Genomic DNA, 16676 nt, shown 5'->3' with positions numbered 1-16676 from the left:
TGGTCCGCCAGGTGGAGATGCTGCTCAGGACTCATCCAGGCATGGCTGACTAGGACTCATTAAACTTGGGGGAAATTTAATGGGGTGCTTCCGGCAAAAGCGAACATGAGCTTGGTTCTAGAACTCCTTAAACAATGGTGCACTTAAACTGCCCTCTGTTGCTGTGCACTTGAACAGTTGATACCCACAGTGAAGCTAAGTGGACATTCTTGTTATGTGTTGTTCTAACGCTGTACTAACATGCTTTTGTTTGAAGGCAACTGTGCCTTTAAAAGTTATTGTGGCAATTAATTCACGGAAATCATCTTTTTAAACTATATCTCCAGTTTGGAGGTGTGCTGCATAATACATTTATATATTAGTATATAAACCTTTGTGTGTGTGTGTGTGTGTGTGTGTGTGTATGTGTGAGTGTGTGTCCGTGCTTGGCTGTGTGGGTATAGTTATCAGAGTGTGTTATCTGTGGTGTTACATAGAACTGCAGATAACATCTACTACATTATCTGTACTGGGAGGGTTATCTCTGTGTGTTATCTGTGGTGTTACATAGGACTGCAGGTAACACTACTACATTATCTGTACTCAGAGAGTTATCACTGTGTGTTATCTGTGGTTTTACATAGGACTGCAGGTAACACTACTACATTATCTGTACTCAGAGAGTTCTCACTGTGTATTATCTGTGGTATTACATAGGAATGCAGGTAAAGGGGGTTTTATGGGCGATTATCGGACAGACGGGCGTTCATATAACGCTCGTTGATGATAATTGCCCTGTGTAAACAGCGGAACAATCATCAGATGAACGAGCAAACACTCGATCATCTGCTGGTCGTATCGTTTTAAAAAAAATTTATATTATCGTTGTCGGCATCACATCTCCCTGCGTAAACAGGGAGACGTGCTGCCGACATGATAGTAATGTATGGGGACGAGCAATCATAGTAACGACCGCTCATCCCCTCCCATAGCTCCGTGTGACAGGAGCAAGCGAGCGCCGATCAACGATGTCTCGCTGAAACGATGTCTCGATATAATGCCATGAAAAATGCCCAGAGAATGCCATGAAAAAATTCCCCAGACCATAACGCTGCCGGCACGCACCAACTTGTGTTCTTCCAGCAATGGTTGCAGAGTGTTTGTTCTCTGATGTTTCTCGCATGACATGCCGATGTCCATCCATTCGATGAAGCAGAAAATGTGACTAGGAGAAGGAAACCCTTTGCCAATCATCGGGGGTCTAATTCCGATACTTCCGTACAAATTGAAGCCTTTTTTTACGATGCACCTTTGTTAGCATAGGAGCAGTGACCATTCATCTGCTTCGGAGCCCCTTATGCAGTAGGTTTCGCTGAACTGTCGTTTTAGACACACATCTGGTTGCCCCCTGGTTGATTTTCACGGTGAGCTGCTCCACTCGTTTGGCCCTCGAGCACCTTTGTAGCCGACCTTCACCTCTCACAACAATGCCAGTTTCAACGTTGGTTATTCCCAATGGTGCGATTTGTCCACTCACGATGCACTTTCACCACAACAGCACGCAAACAGTTCACAAACTGCGCTGTTTGAGAAATACTACCACCCTTGTCCCGAAAGCCAATAATTAACCTTTTTTGCAACTGATAAATCGCCCCTTTTACCCATGTCAACAACGAGTGATGTGTGTTCAGACAGGCTATCGCACACCTTATATAACCACCATGCCAGCCCACGACATATCACTTCCTTCATGGGCTACTCACTGCCGATGTCGAAAGTAGGAGGTGGTGATAATAATGTGACTCGACTGTATATATTTGCCTGTTTGTCTAAATATTTGTCTTTATGTATGTACAGTATATATGATTCAGTATGTGCGTGTCTATATATGTGGTTAAAGTGTAGCTAAACATTTGACAAACTTCTGGCATGTCATAGTGACATGTCAGAAGTTTGGATTGGTGGGGGTCCGAGCACTGAGACCCCCAACAATCGCTAGAATGAAGCAGCTGAAGCGCTCATGTGAGTGCTCAGCCGCTTCGTGTCTGTTCGGCTTTTTCCGGAAAGCCGATGTATCGGAGTACAGGCTCATAGACTGTCTATTGTGTCCGTACACCGATACATTTATTTCCGGAAAAAGACGAACAGACACAAAGTGGCTGAGCGCTCACACGAGCGCTTCAGCTGCTTCGTTCTAGCATTTGAGACAAGTGCTCGGACCCCCACCAATCCAAACTTCTGACATGTCACTATGACATGTCAGAAGTTTGTCAAACGTTTAGCTACACTTTAATTTTTGGTTTGTGGATGGCAGCAATAGAGAATCACGCACAAGGTGCCATCCAACCTTAGGCCGGCCCTGTATGCCACCATTTGTAACTGCCAAGCTGTATAACCACTGGAAACTGTAACTGCTACCACTTTTTGTAACCGCTATGCATTATGCCTCACTAAAATCATGTTGCATTTAACTGAACTGTATTGGCCTCCATTACTGCGTCATCCTCGGATGGGGTCCAATGTCAGGGTTAGGGGCCACACACTAAAAATTGACCCACTTACAGAAAGGTGGGCTCTCAGGCTAGAGCATTGAGAATAAGGAGGGGGAAATAAATAGCAAGCTTCACAAGTAATGCCCACTCAGATCTGAACTTGCAGGTCCACAAGCAGGCATGTCAAAGAAAGCAGGTCTTGAAAATAAAAGAATCAATCCTAAAACCAGTAAAATATAGTACAGCTTAAAACTTTTCAGGTACACAGATAAATATCTAAAAATAGGTTGTTTTTTTCCAAGCAAAACTGTACAAATCCTTTAAAAGGGTTTTCCAGCCAGTAAAAATACAATTAACGGCCTATCCTCAGTATAGGCCAATAATAGCTGATCGTTCGGGGTTTGACTGCTGGGACCCCCACCGATCAGCTGTTTTGAAGGGGCCGGGAGCGCTGAGGATAGGCCATCAATTTTTAGGGTCTGAAAAAACCCGTAACATAAAAAGATAATTTTTTTTTATTGGCATCAAAGTCAATTATTTTATGGTTTAGAAATGTTCCTATCGAGACAACCAAAATGTATTTTCTTTCTTGGCTACATCACATTTTGAAGCATTAATAGCATAGACAAAAATAGCTACTGCAATGATTTCAGCATTACAATTTCTAAGGCATTCATATTTAAGAACCTGGCTAAAGACTAACACAGTACTGTGCTGACAGCTGTGCTACATCTAACTAAATATATTATTTATTTTGCTCAATTGTAAAACAGTACATGGGTATCTGATGACGGCACAGCAGCTGAGGTAAATTTTTTCATTATGTCCTCAGCTCACTCTCCTCAAAAAAAAAGGCCTCAATCATAGACTGTAAGAAAGAGTTTCTGAAATTCTACATTGAAGTCATTTTTTCATTTACTTTCAGGTGCGAAAACGCACTGCTAAAATAAATCATCCTTTGAAAAATTCAATTTCTTTTCCTGCCTTAACATATGATCTCCCAAAGACAGGAATGCATTGTTTCAGACTGTGCCAATCAAAATCAGTATTTACCAATAGTTAACTTCTCTGCTAGCACTTAACTTTTCTCAACAAGCCATAGTATAGTTAACTCACACTAAAAACTCTAATTACACTAATTAAAAACTCACTTTCCCAATAGGTTCACAACTTTGTTACTAAATCTGCCAATCTGCAATATGACAGAGGAATGACTCTAGCATACTATCACAGATAATTGCAATGGAGGAGCCATTATAATGGAATATCTATCTATCTATCTATCTATCTATCTATCTATCTATCTATCTATCTATCTATCTATCTATCTATCTATCTATCTCATATCTATCTATCTATCTATCTATCTATCTATCTCATATCTATCTATCTATCTATCTATCTATCTATCTATCTATCTATCTATCTATCTATCTGGATAAACTCTATAATTACCAAAAATAATGATGATTGTCTTCAATAAAAACCCACAGTAATTCGATATCAGATGTTAAGTGTTTTGAAATTCTCTCTACCATTCTCTAAACATTTATAGAACTGTTACACATTTGTAATTGAAAAAAATAAATTTTCATTCATCTGCTCTTTGCAACAGCTTAAAAATAATGCAAATTTGACTGCGCAACAATAACCAATTAGCGTCCCAATTTCTGAGCAATTAATTATAAATAATAAAATGTATAAGATAGTATTGGATATCAGCCATGAAGATTCCAAGACCATTTAATTAAAATCCAATAAATTAAATGTCCTACCTTGTATCCTTGGTCTGTGTGTGGTTTTCCCAGTCCTGCAACCTATAGAAGTGAATTGCACGTTAGATATGTCTAGGTATTTGATGTGATACTTAAAAAAGAAGTAAACAAATAAATATATATGTATATCTATATATATATATATATATATATATATATATATATATATATATATATATATATATAGTATATAGCTACTGGAATTGCTCTGCTTGTTTAAATGCGGCACGTCTACAGACAAGGAAGACAAACATAGCTATTGAACTGTGGTGCACGTTATATTACTAGATCATGTTATCACTTTACATCATGTTTTTACTTAAATAAACAATAACCAATATTGAGCTCATCAAATCTGTTGAATCCTTTGCTATTTCTGAAACAATGGTTTGAAAAGTTGATGATGAGAACATTGTAGATCTATGTGTATCATGATCCTCCAGAGCATATGATAACACCGGTTTCTGCTAGTTTAAATCGTTGTTTCTGTTGCTTTTTTCCGGTTATGTAATTGTGTCTGATGCTGCATGATTTATTTATACAGCCATCAAATCTCTTATTTTATAACATTATTAAATAAGTTTAAAGTGGTTGTCTGGTTTAGAAAGCCCATTTTCAAATACCCTATTAGAAACCCTCACCTATCAGCCAGGGAGGAGTGCGTATCTTGCTCTAGAGGACCCACCTTGTCTGTACATTACATGGACAGCTTATATATTAACCCTTTCATGCCGACAATCTGTAGATTCACGTCCTATCTGCATATACCCCGTTGAGCGAGGACGTGAATCTGCAGACCTCTGCTTCTGCCGGCATAGCGCTGGGAGATCGCTCTGACGCCGGCGATTGTCAGTGTCCCCAGCTCCCCAGCAACCTGTTCTCTGACAGCCGAACCCATTGGCTCGGCTACAGAGAATATGATCACCGTTATTAACTGCTTCCTGACCGCCCACAGTAAATTCATGTCGGCGCTTGCTGGGCTCTGTGCAGTGCCGACGTGAATTCACAGTGGGTGTTAAAAGCGCGATCCGGTTGTCTCAGAGTAGTGCTGACACCCGGATCGCGCTGTTATCCCCTGCCTCTGGTCCTGGAGACTTGATCGGGACCTGATTGGTTCAGGTCCCAATCATGTGATCGCAGGGAAAGTTTGTTGTAGCAACAAACTGGAAAGTTTGTTGCTACAACAAACTTTCCCGAGGACCGATTGCGGGTGCTGCCATCGGTTGCATGGCAAAACCGGAGGCCATACAACGGCCTCCGGGTCTGCCATTCACGGAAGCCTATGAGGACCAGCTGGTCCTCATAGGCTTCCTGTCAGTGTGACTGTCAACGTCACACTGACAGTTTTATAACACGTTACACTACCTAGGAAGTGTAATGTGTTATAGCAGCCATCACTGCTGCAGGTCTTCAAGTGAAAAAAGTAAAAAAAAAAAGTAATAAAAATGTTATGTAAAAACAAGTTATAAGTTACAAAAACAAAAAATGCTTTTTTTTCCTATAATAAGTCTTTTATTATAGGAAAAAAATGTAAACGTTAAAAAAGTACACATATTTGGTATCACCGCGTTCGTAACGACCCAAACTATAAAACTGTAATATTTTTTTTCCCGCACGGTGAACACCGGAAAAAATAATTAAGAACAATGCTAGCATCACTATTTTTTTGGTCATCACCCCTCCCAAAATATAGAATAAAAAGTGATCAAAAAGTCACATGTACCCCAAAATAATACCAATAAAAACTACAACCCGTCCCGCAAAAAACAAGCCCTTACACAGCTTTTTTGACTAAAAAATAAAAAAATTATGGCTCTCAGAATATGGTGAGACAAAAAATAAATAATTTTATAGAAAAGTAATTTTATTGCGCAAACGCCACAAAACATATTAATTAAACTATATACATATGGTATAGTCGTAATCGTACCGACCTGCAGAATAAAGTAAAATGTCATTTATAGCGCACGGTGAACACTGTAAAACAAAAAAAAAAAAAAGGACAAAAAACATAGTCAAAATGTTGTTTTTTTCTGTCACTTTGCTTGCCAAAAAATCGAATAAAAAGTGATCAAAAAATCACATGTACCCTAAAATGGTACCAATGAAAACTACAGATTGTAACGTAACAAATAAGCCCCCACACAGCTCCGGTGGAGAAAAAAATAAAAAAAAGTTCTGGCTCCCAGAATATAGCGACAGAAATTGTGCAGTGTCCAAAAGCGGATACAATTGGGCACCATTTATCAGTGCGACACCGGCCACACATCTATGAATTATTATTTATTTACCTCATTATTATACCCTCTTATTATGCCCTGATGTACTCCGCACAGCTTACATATGCCCCCACATTATAAACTGAAATACCAGCAAAACCCCAAACAACTATTACCAAGCAAAATCTGTGCTGCAAAAGCCAAATGGCGCTCCCTCCCTTCTGAGCTCTGCCGTGGGTCCAAACAAAAGTGTATTACCACATATGTGGTATTGCCGTAATCGGGAGAAATTGCTTTACAAGTTTTGGGGTGCATTTTATTCTTTATTCCTTGTAAAAATGACATTTTTTTATATTTTTTCAGAAAAAAAGTTGATTTTCATTTTCACAGTCATATTCCAATAAATATAGCAAAAGACCTGTCGGGTCAAGATGCTAACTATACCCCTTGATAAATTCCTTGCGGTGTGTAGTTTCCAAAACCACTTTTGGGGAGATTCCACTGTTTTGGCACCACAAGACAACTTCAAATCTGACATGGTGTCTAAAATATATTCTAAAAAAAAAGAGACCCTAAAATCCTCTAGGTGCTCCTTTGCGTCTGAGGCCGGAGCTTAAGTCAATTATCATACTAGAGCCACATCTGTGATATTTCTAAAAACTGTAGAATCTGGGCAATAAATATTGAGTTGCATTTCTCTGGTAACACCTTCTGTGATACAGAAAAAAATGTATTACAAAAGAATTTCGGCAAAAAAAATTACATTTGTAAATTTCACCTCTACTTTGCTTTAATTCCTGTGAAATGCCTAAAGGGTTAAGAATCTTTCTGAATGCTGTTTTGAATACTTTGAGGGGTGCAGTTTGTAAAACGGCTGATTTATGGGGTCTATCAAGTACATCATGCCTTCAAAGCCACTTCAGAACTGAACTGGTCCTTGACAAAATAGCCTTTTGACATTTTCTTGAAAATGTGAGAAAAAGTTCTAAGCCTTGTAACGTCCTAGAAAAATAAAATAATGTTCAAAAAATAATGCAAATATATGGGGGATGTTAATTAGCAACAATTTTGTGTGGTTTTACTATATGTTTTACAAGTAGATTACATTTAAAATTGGAAAAATTATAATTTTTGCACATTTTCTGTACATTTTGATGTTTTTTACAAATAAGCTATGAATTTATTGACCAAATGTTTCCACTAACATAAAGTACAATATGTCACGAGAAAACATCTCTGAATCGCTTGGATAGGCAAAAGCATTCCAGAGTTATTACCACATAAAATGACACGTCAGATTTGAATAAATGGGGCTGGACATTGAGGCATCCTGAAAGGGTTAATGGGAACTGAGTAAGGCTACTGTAAGTCCACATGTGGCGGAATTATTCGCTGCAAAATCTGCATGTGTTACATAAGGATTTTGCTTCTCCTCTGCAATAAAAGGAAAAAATCCATGATGTAAATCCACAGCTTTTCTGCAACTTGCTGATAACACCCTAGGTTTTGAAAATCCACAGCATGCTCCCAATTCCATGCAAAATTTTTCAGGTACTTGTGAATAGAGTTGGAAAACCCAATCAACGCATACTGCAAATCTGTGGAAAATCCGCCACGTCTGAATGTGGCCTAATGCCTGCATTTTCCTGTGTCGGTGGTGCAGAAGAATTAAACACTAGCTGGGTACTATCAGAGATTACAGCCGGGGGTCTAACAGCAGCACACAGCTTGTTTGTTAGTTAACCCTTCTAATGAAGAGATTGTCCATAATGAACAACATCTTTAAATAATGAAATATAGTATAAAACTATACGGATGTAGCCATCTTTATCTTGACTGTGATAACGTGCTGCAGCCTGATAATACACAACAAAAGCCAATGAAAAGGGATCTTGCCACTGTGTATTTAATGCGTTAAAAGTCAAGATAAAGACGGCTACATCTGTACTTTACCCAATATATCTACACACATCTGCTTAGAGGATCAGCCACAAATATGTCCCCATCACCCTCTTAGATGATGTTGACAACCTTATAATACATGTTGGCAATGAATTACTAGCAAAGGCCAAAATTAATTGATGAACCAGCTATGTACAAAAAAAGTACTTGGCAAGTACAACAATGTTACTTGCTTATTATTTTTGGAGCAAAAATACATACACTACCGTTCAAAAGTTTAGGGTCACTCAGAAATTTCCTTATTTTTGAAAGAAAAGCACAGTTTTTTTCAATGAAGATAACATTAAATTAATCAAAAATACACTCTATACATTGTTAATGTGCTAAATGACTATTCTAGCTGCAAACGTCTGGTTTTTAATGCAATATCTACATAGGTGTATAGAGGCCCATTTTCAGCAACCATCACTCCAGTGTTCTAATGGTACATTGTGTTTGCTAACTGTGTTAGAAGGCTAATGGATGATTAGAAAACACTTGAAACCCCTTGTGCAATTATGGTAGCACCGCTGTAAACAGTTTTGCTGTTTAGAGGAGCTATAAAACTGACCTTCCTTTGAGCTAGTTGAGAATCTGGAGCATTACATTTGTGGGTTCGATTAAACTCTCAAAATGGCTAGAAAAAGAGAGCTTTCATGTGAAACTTGTCAGTCTATTCTTGTTCTTAGAAATGAAGGCTATTCCATGCGAGAAATTGCCAAGAAACTGAAGATTTCCTACAACGGTGTGTACTACTCCCTTCAGAGGACAGCACAAACAGGCTCTAACCAGAGTAGAAAGAGAAGTGGGAGGCCCCGCTGCACAACTGAGCAACAAGACAAGTACGTTAGAGTCTCTAGTTTGAGAAATAGATGCCTCACAGGTCCTCAACTGGCAGCTTCATTAAATAGTACACGCAAAATGCCAGTGTCAACGTCTACAGTGAAGAGGCGACTCCGGTATGCTGACCTTCAGGGCAGAGTGGCAAAGAAAAAGCCATATTTGAGACTGGCTAATAAAAGGAAAAGATTAATATGGGCAAAAGCACACAGACATTGGACAGAGGAAGATTGGAAAAAGTGTTATGGACAGACGAATCGAAGTTTGAGGTGTTTGGATCACACAGAAGAACATTTGTGAGACGCAGAACAACTGAAAAGATTCTGGAAGAGTGCCTGACGCCATCTGTCAAGCATGGTGGAGGTAATGTGATGGTCTGGGGTTGCTTTGGTGCTGGTAAAGTGGGAGATTTGTACAAGGTAAAAGGGATTTTGAATAAGGAAGGCTATCACTCCATTTTGCAACGCCATGCCATACCCTGTGGACAGCGCTTGATTGGAGCCAATTTCATCCTACAACAGGACAATGACCCAAAGCACACCTCCAAATTATGCAAGAACTATTTAGGGAAGAAGCAGGCAGCTGGTATTCTATCTGTAATGGAGTGGCCAGCGCAGTCACCAGATCTCAACCCCATAGAGCTGTTGTGGGAGCAGCTTGAGTGTATGGTACGCAAGAAGTGCCCATCAAGCCAATCCAACTTGTGGGAGGGGCTTCTGGAAGCATGGGGTGAAATTTCTCCCGATTACCTCAGCAAATTAACAGCTAGAATGCCAAAGGTCTGCAATTCTGTAATTGCTGCAAATGGAGCATTCTTTGACGAAAGCAAAGTTTGAAGGAGAAAATTATTATTTCAAATTAAAATTATTATTTCTAATCATGTCAATGTCTTGACTATATTTTCTAGTCATTTTGCAACTCATTTGATAAATATAAGTGTGAGTTTTCATGGAAAACACAAAATTGTCTGGGTGACCGCAAACTTTTGAACGGTAGTGTAGTTACTTAATAACATGGTTACTTAGGTAAAAAAAAGACACAGGTCCATCAAGTTGAACCTTTATCTATCAATTATACAGTACTGTGCAAAAGTTTTAGGCAGTTTTGGAAAGATGCTGCAAAGTAAGAATTGTTTTAAAAATAGAAGTGTTAATAGTTTTTTTCATCAATTAACAAAATGCAAAGTGAATTAACAAAAAAAGAAAAATCTAAATCAAATTAATATTTGGTGTGACCACGCTTTGTCTTCAAAACAGCATAAATTCTTCTAGGTACACTTGCACACAGTTTTTGAAGGAACTCGGCAGGGAGGTTGTTCCAAACATCTTGGAGAACTAACCACAGATCTTCTGCGGATGTAGGCTTCCTCAAAACCTTCTGTGTCTTCATGTAATCTCAGACAGACTCGATAATGTTGAGATCAGGGCTCTGTGGGGGCCATATCAGCATTTCCAGGGCTCCTTGTTCTTCTTCACGCTGAAGATAGTTCTTCATGACATTGGCTGTGTGTTTGGAGTCATTGTCCTGCTGCAGAATAAATTTGGAGCCAATCAGATGTCTCCCTGATAGTATTGCATTATGGATAAGTATCTGCTTGTATTTCTCAGCATTAACCCCTTAATGACCAGCCTATTTTAGACCTTAATGACCAAGCCATTTTTTACGTTTTTCCATCGTCGCATTCCAAGAGCTATAACTCTTTTATTTTTGCGTCGACATAGCTGTATAAGGTCTTGTTTTTTGCGGGACAAATTGTACTTTTTAATAGCACCATTTTGGGTGACATATTATTTATTGATTAACTTTTATTAACTTTTTTTTGGGGGGGAATAGAAAAAAACCTGAAATTTCGCCACTCTTTTTCGCGTCTTAAATCAACGGCGTTTACCGTGTGATATAAATAACACCATAACTCTATTCAGCGGGTTGTTACGATTGCAACAATACCAAATTTGTATAGTTTTTGTATGATTTACTACTTTTACACAGTAAAAACTCTTTTTTTTCAAAATTATTTGTTTTTGTGTCTCCATATTTGAAGAGCCGTAACGTTTTCATTTTTTCGCCGATGCGGTTGTATGAGGGCTTTTTTTTTGCGGGAAGACTTGTAGTTTTTACTTGTAGCGATACCAAATATGTGTAACTTTTTTACTTTATTTTGGTTTTTTAACAGTAAAGCATTGTGTAAGGGGAAAAGCTTGGTTTTTCATTTTTTTTCACATTTTTTTTTTCATTAACTTTATTAAATTTTTTTTAAACTTTTTTACTAGTCCCACTAGAGGACTATAATATGCGATTCTCCGATCGCTATTGTAATACACTGCAATACTTTTGTATTGCAGTGTATTACTGCCTGTCCGACATGATCTAGCAGGCAGTCGCTCCAGGGAGACCTGGGGGCCTTTATTAGGCCCCCGGCTGCCATTAGAGACACAGACACTCGGCGATCGTATCGCCGGGTGTCGGTGGGAGAGAGAGGGAGCTCCCTCCCTCTCTCCAAAACCACTCAGATGCGGTGCACGCTATTGCGCACCGCATCTGAAGGGTTAAACGGGTGAGATCGATACTAATATCGATCTCACCCAGCAGAGCAGGGACGCTCCCAGCCCTCAGCTGCCTCTAGCAGCTGAGAGCAGGGAGATTTGACACTCCCTGCTCTTTTTACTTTATCCTGATGCAGCGCCGTGAAAAGGCGTATGCATCAGAATAAAGCCCATTAGTGGCCGCCGTTAAAAGGCGTATTGGCGGTCACTAACGGGTTAAGGACACCATTAATCCTGACAAAGTCCACAACCTTCTTTGTTGAAATGCAGCCCCAAACTTGCAAAGAACCTCCACCATGCTTCACTACTGCCTGCACACACTCATTATTGTACCGCTCTCTAGTCCTTCGGCGAACAAATTGCTCTGTCACAGCCAAATATTTCAAATTTTGACTCATTAGTCCAGAGCACCTGCTGCCATTTTTCTTCTGCCTTGTTACTATTTTTTCGTGCATAGTTGCTTGGCCTTGTTCCGCGTCAAAGATGTTTTTTTGGCCGCAATTCTTCCATGAAGACAACTTCTGGCCAGACTCTTCCGAACAGTAGATGGGTTTAGCTGGATCCCACTAGTTTCTGCCAGTTCTGAGCTGGGCATATTTCAATTTGGAAGAGAAGTAAGCATGATGTGTGTTTGATATGCTGCACTTTGTTTCCTTGGCCGACCACTGCGTCTACGGTCCTCAATGTTACCTGTTTTTTGTGCTTCTTCAAAAGAATTTGAGCAGCACATCTTGAAACCTGAGTCTGCCTTAAAATCTTTGCCTAGGAGAGATCTTGCTGATGCAGTATAACTACCTTGTGTCTTATTGCTGTGCTCAATCTTGCCATGGTGGACCTGTGACATAAAACTGTCTTCCACAACCTCACCATTGTAGCAGAGTTTGGCTGTTCCTCACCCAGTTTTAAGCCTTCTACACAGCTGTTTCTGTTACAGTTAATGACTATGTTTCAAGCTTCATATGAAAATGATGAATACTATAGCCTTTTTACAATGTGGAACCCAATACTGAATCTCTTGATGCTTTAAAGACAATTTCAAAATGGATATTTATATTGCTGCAGAAAATCCATCTATATTCTTCATTTTTATTCGCCTTTATACCAGTGTTTCCCAAACTGTGGGTTGTGACCCGCTGGGGTGTCATGTAAAGACCTCCAGGGGATTGCGAACCACTCACCGATGGCATATGGGGCCCATGTCACAGTTTAAACTGTATCTGCGTCCTCAGGACCTAGATATAGTTGAATCCAATGCTGGAGCAGGAAGCTAACGGCTCCTTGCTCCAGCATTCATTGTAATGCCGGCCGTGAGTGGGGGATGGCAAGATGTAGTGATGTCTGTGCCAAACCACAGACTGCACAGACCGGACAAGCAGAGGGATATAGTCCACTTGTCGTAGGAATCGGGACATGTGAGTATTTTTTTTTTCTTAGGTACTATGGGGGCATTATACTGTGTGGAAGCAGCTATGGGGGCATTATACCTATGGGGATGCTATAGGGGCATTATACTGTATGGGGACAGCTATGCGTTCATTATACTGTGTGGGAGGAACTAAGGGGTCATCATACTGTGTGGGGCAGCTATGGGGGAATTATACTGTGTGGGGCAGCTAAAGGCGCATTATCCTTTGTATGGGCAAAAATGGGGGCATTATACTGTGTAAGTGGCACTAAGGGGGCATTTTCCGATGTGGGGGCAGCTATGGGACATTATCCTGTGTGGGGACAGCTATGGGGTCATTATACTATGTGGAGCATCTACGGGGGGCATTATTCTGTGTGGGGCAGCTACGGGGGCATTATTTTTTGTGGGAAGCAGCTGTGGTGCCATAATACTATGTGGGGAGGGACTATAGAGGCATTATCCTGTGTGGGGGCAGCTATAATTGCATTCTACTGTATGGGGGCAACTAAGACTGTGTTGGGGGACCTCTCAGATTTGTATAATATATATATATATATATATATATATATATGCGTGTATATTGCATTATTTAAATATATTCATGATATTATGTGCAAATGGTTCCATGTATTAGTTACTTAGTTATTAAACCGTTACTGTGAAGTGTCCCCTGATAGCTGTTAAGAGACTTTTTTTGTAAATGGGGTCATCTATGTAGAAGATTTTGGTTAGACCAGGCTGCAGATTGATCTCTCAGTACAGTAATCATAGACTAAAGCATTGTGAAATGTTATTGGATGCGTGCCATAGTCAGAGAAACGTTGTATGAATGTTAGTAAATTTAAGTGTTATGGAGCAGATTAATCAATGTATTTACATCAGTTGTCCGGAGTAAATACATTGAAAAATATGGTGTTTGGGCGCAATGCCATATTTTTCTCCCTGCGCCACTTTTACCAATACACCTGATTAGAAAAGTGTCATGGAACACCTCCAGGTCGGACCTGGAGTTATCTGTAACCCATGCCATATCTGTCAACAGGGCATGCATGAGTTTCTTCATGTGGATAAAACCCGCAGCATCCAGAATTTATATAAATGTGCATTTTTTGCTCAGGTTATTCCACATTTACTTCAATGAGAAAAAAAAAGACACACTAAAAACTGGATGTACGTATAAAATGTGATCATGATTTTCCATAGAAACAGTTCTATGAACATTTAGTAGAATTGTTTCTTTAATAAAAAAAATTAAGAAAACACAACCATGATCTCTCAAGTGAATGTGGCTGAGCTGCAATACCAGGCACAGCCAATGGATAACTGTGGTGCCAGACCTTTCGTTCTAATCCTGGACATCCCCTTTAAAGGAACAGTGTCACCAACATTTTTTTTTCATGTCAGTTTTATGTTAGGGTTTTATTAAAAATGTTTATATTTATTTGTGTGTTTGTGTGTTACTTTTTTTTATTTTTACACTTTTTCTTCCCTATGGGGGCTGCCATTTTTTTTTCCATTTCTGTATGTGTCGATTAACGACACATACAGACATGGAATACGGCAGCTCCAGTCCCATAGGGACTGCGAACGGGGCCCGTTCCATCCACTATGGTGTACGCCGTGTGTGTGGGAGTCCGATTTGAAATGCGCGCCGTCCGGCGCCATTTTCCTGTGGACCGGAAGTCGCGGCCGGGCAGTAAGATTACTACTTCCGGTCGCGGCTTCCGGACTTGTGCACATGGAGCAGCGGCAGCAGACGGAGCGGACGGAGCGGAGGGAGCGGCGGCGACTGGAGCAGGTAAGTGATGTCTATGTATGTTCGTGTTTCAGTGTGTTTTACTAGTGTATGTAAACCTTCTACACTGTGTGTTAGCTCAAAAAATGGCGACACACAGTGTAGGAGGTTAGACCGTTCAAACCCCTAGTTTCTCCCGGCACTAGCCAGGATAAAGGAGGAGGGGATTCTGAGAGCTCACTAGAGCGAGGGATTTTTTCTCAATTTTGCAGCATAAAGCAATGTGGTTGCTTTACCACATGCAATGCTGCAATTTTGGGAATTGCTCCATCTAGTGACCAGTGCTGGGAAATATTATAAATTGAATCCAATTTATAATATTTCCTGACTCGTGAAAAAAATAAAAAAAATGTGAACAATGTTTAATCACCTACACACTAATTGTTTAACTAAAAAAAAAAAACATGTTTTGCTGGCAACACATTCCCTTTAAGATTAATAGAACTAAACACTAGACTGGGGCTATATACAGTCTTTTTGGACAAATAAAAATGCCTGTACATGAGCCTTTTAAAGGGCTGTCGCACGGTTGCTATTGAAGCTGTCACATAACAAGTCTTTGTGTAGCCCCCAGCTGAGAGTGATAATTGATAAATTACTGCCATGTTTTTCTTATAACACAACTAATGCACATTACAATACAATATACTAATACAACCACTGAAATGCTAAATCCTATGACACTGCGGTGCATACCCCTGAACACCTCCACGTTTTTTATGCAAGACATGGTTTGGAGCTAGAGCAGAAAATAATTGGCTCTGCAGAGAAAGTTGATAAGGAATAAAATGAGCTGACTGCCAAAGCAAAACTCTGTCTGAAATGACACTGTCACCAAAGGTTTCTCTAACCTGATCTTCATTTTGGCTTATCATTTTCAGAAACTGTAATATGGCTTTAGTGGTCTGAAAGCGAAGCCTGTGTTGCAGGGGATTGATTTGGTTGCCAAGTGAAAATGGCCTACATTAACCTGCCACAGATATCTAAATATGTTGATAGAAGTATGCTGTGGAGAAAATTGTCTTCCAAAATTGTCTGATCTCTTATTTCCTCAGTAATGTGCCCGTTCAAGTTGCTGTTTATGCCTGTTGGGTACATGAGCTGGCCCAGTTGATTTCTATGCTCAATAAACACCTAAATACAAATCAAGAGACAATACAAAGCTGATTGCACCTTCACTGCAGCAAAGTAAAACCTAAGAAGGTAGCAAGCTGAAGAAACAAATACACCTTTTACAGGGCAATTCAACTGTTTTTATATTATTCTGCCTTACTATTATTGTAAAAGATTAGATATGAATAGTCACAACTTACAATGATCATTTCCATTCAAGCAAATTGTATAATATAATATCTATGATGTATACTTTCTACATAAGCTAAAATAGAGCAATCACAAAATCCCCCGGCTATAGTAAAGAAATTAGAAAAGTATATTTCTGGTAAGCCACAGCGTGTAGCTAGGACAATCTGGCAACGTCTTCAAATGCCCCAACTTCTAATCTTTGATAAACAGGCACATCACTAAATAGGAGATTGCCTTTGGTTCTTTAGAGTAACACAATGTGTGGTAAAAAGTTGTTTCTGCTTGAAGAATAGCTTTTTAATCTACATTTAAGCAGTGAAAAAAATAACTTTTCAGGGTTTCTTTATAGGGAATAAATACTGCTTCAACTTAAAGAAGC

At 39.5% G+C, this 16676-nt stretch overlaps 1 protein-coding gene across 50 annotated transcripts in view; it reads right to left on the bottom strand.

Annotated features, from left to right (window-relative positions):
* Positions 1–16676, bottom strand: part of PTPRD (protein tyrosine phosphatase receptor type D) — a 1823241-nt gene that overhangs the window by 517813 nt on the left and 1288752 nt on the right. For all 50 annotated transcript variants that reach the window (XM_075826835.1, XM_075826978.1, XM_075827034.1 and 47 more), the window contains one exon: positions 4247–4288. The gene's annotated coding sequence lies outside the window, so the exon portion shown is untranslated. The remainder of the gene's footprint in view (positions 1–4246; positions 4289–16676) is intronic.

Source organism: Rhinoderma darwinii, chromosome 1 (genome assembly GCF_050947455.1).
Source record: "Rhinoderma darwinii isolate aRhiDar2 chromosome 1, aRhiDar2.hap1, whole genome shotgun sequence".
Lineage (NCBI taxonomy): Eukaryota > Metazoa > Chordata > Amphibia > Anura > Rhinodermatidae > Rhinoderma > Rhinoderma darwinii.
This window is presented reverse-complemented; position numbering and strand designations above follow the sequence as displayed.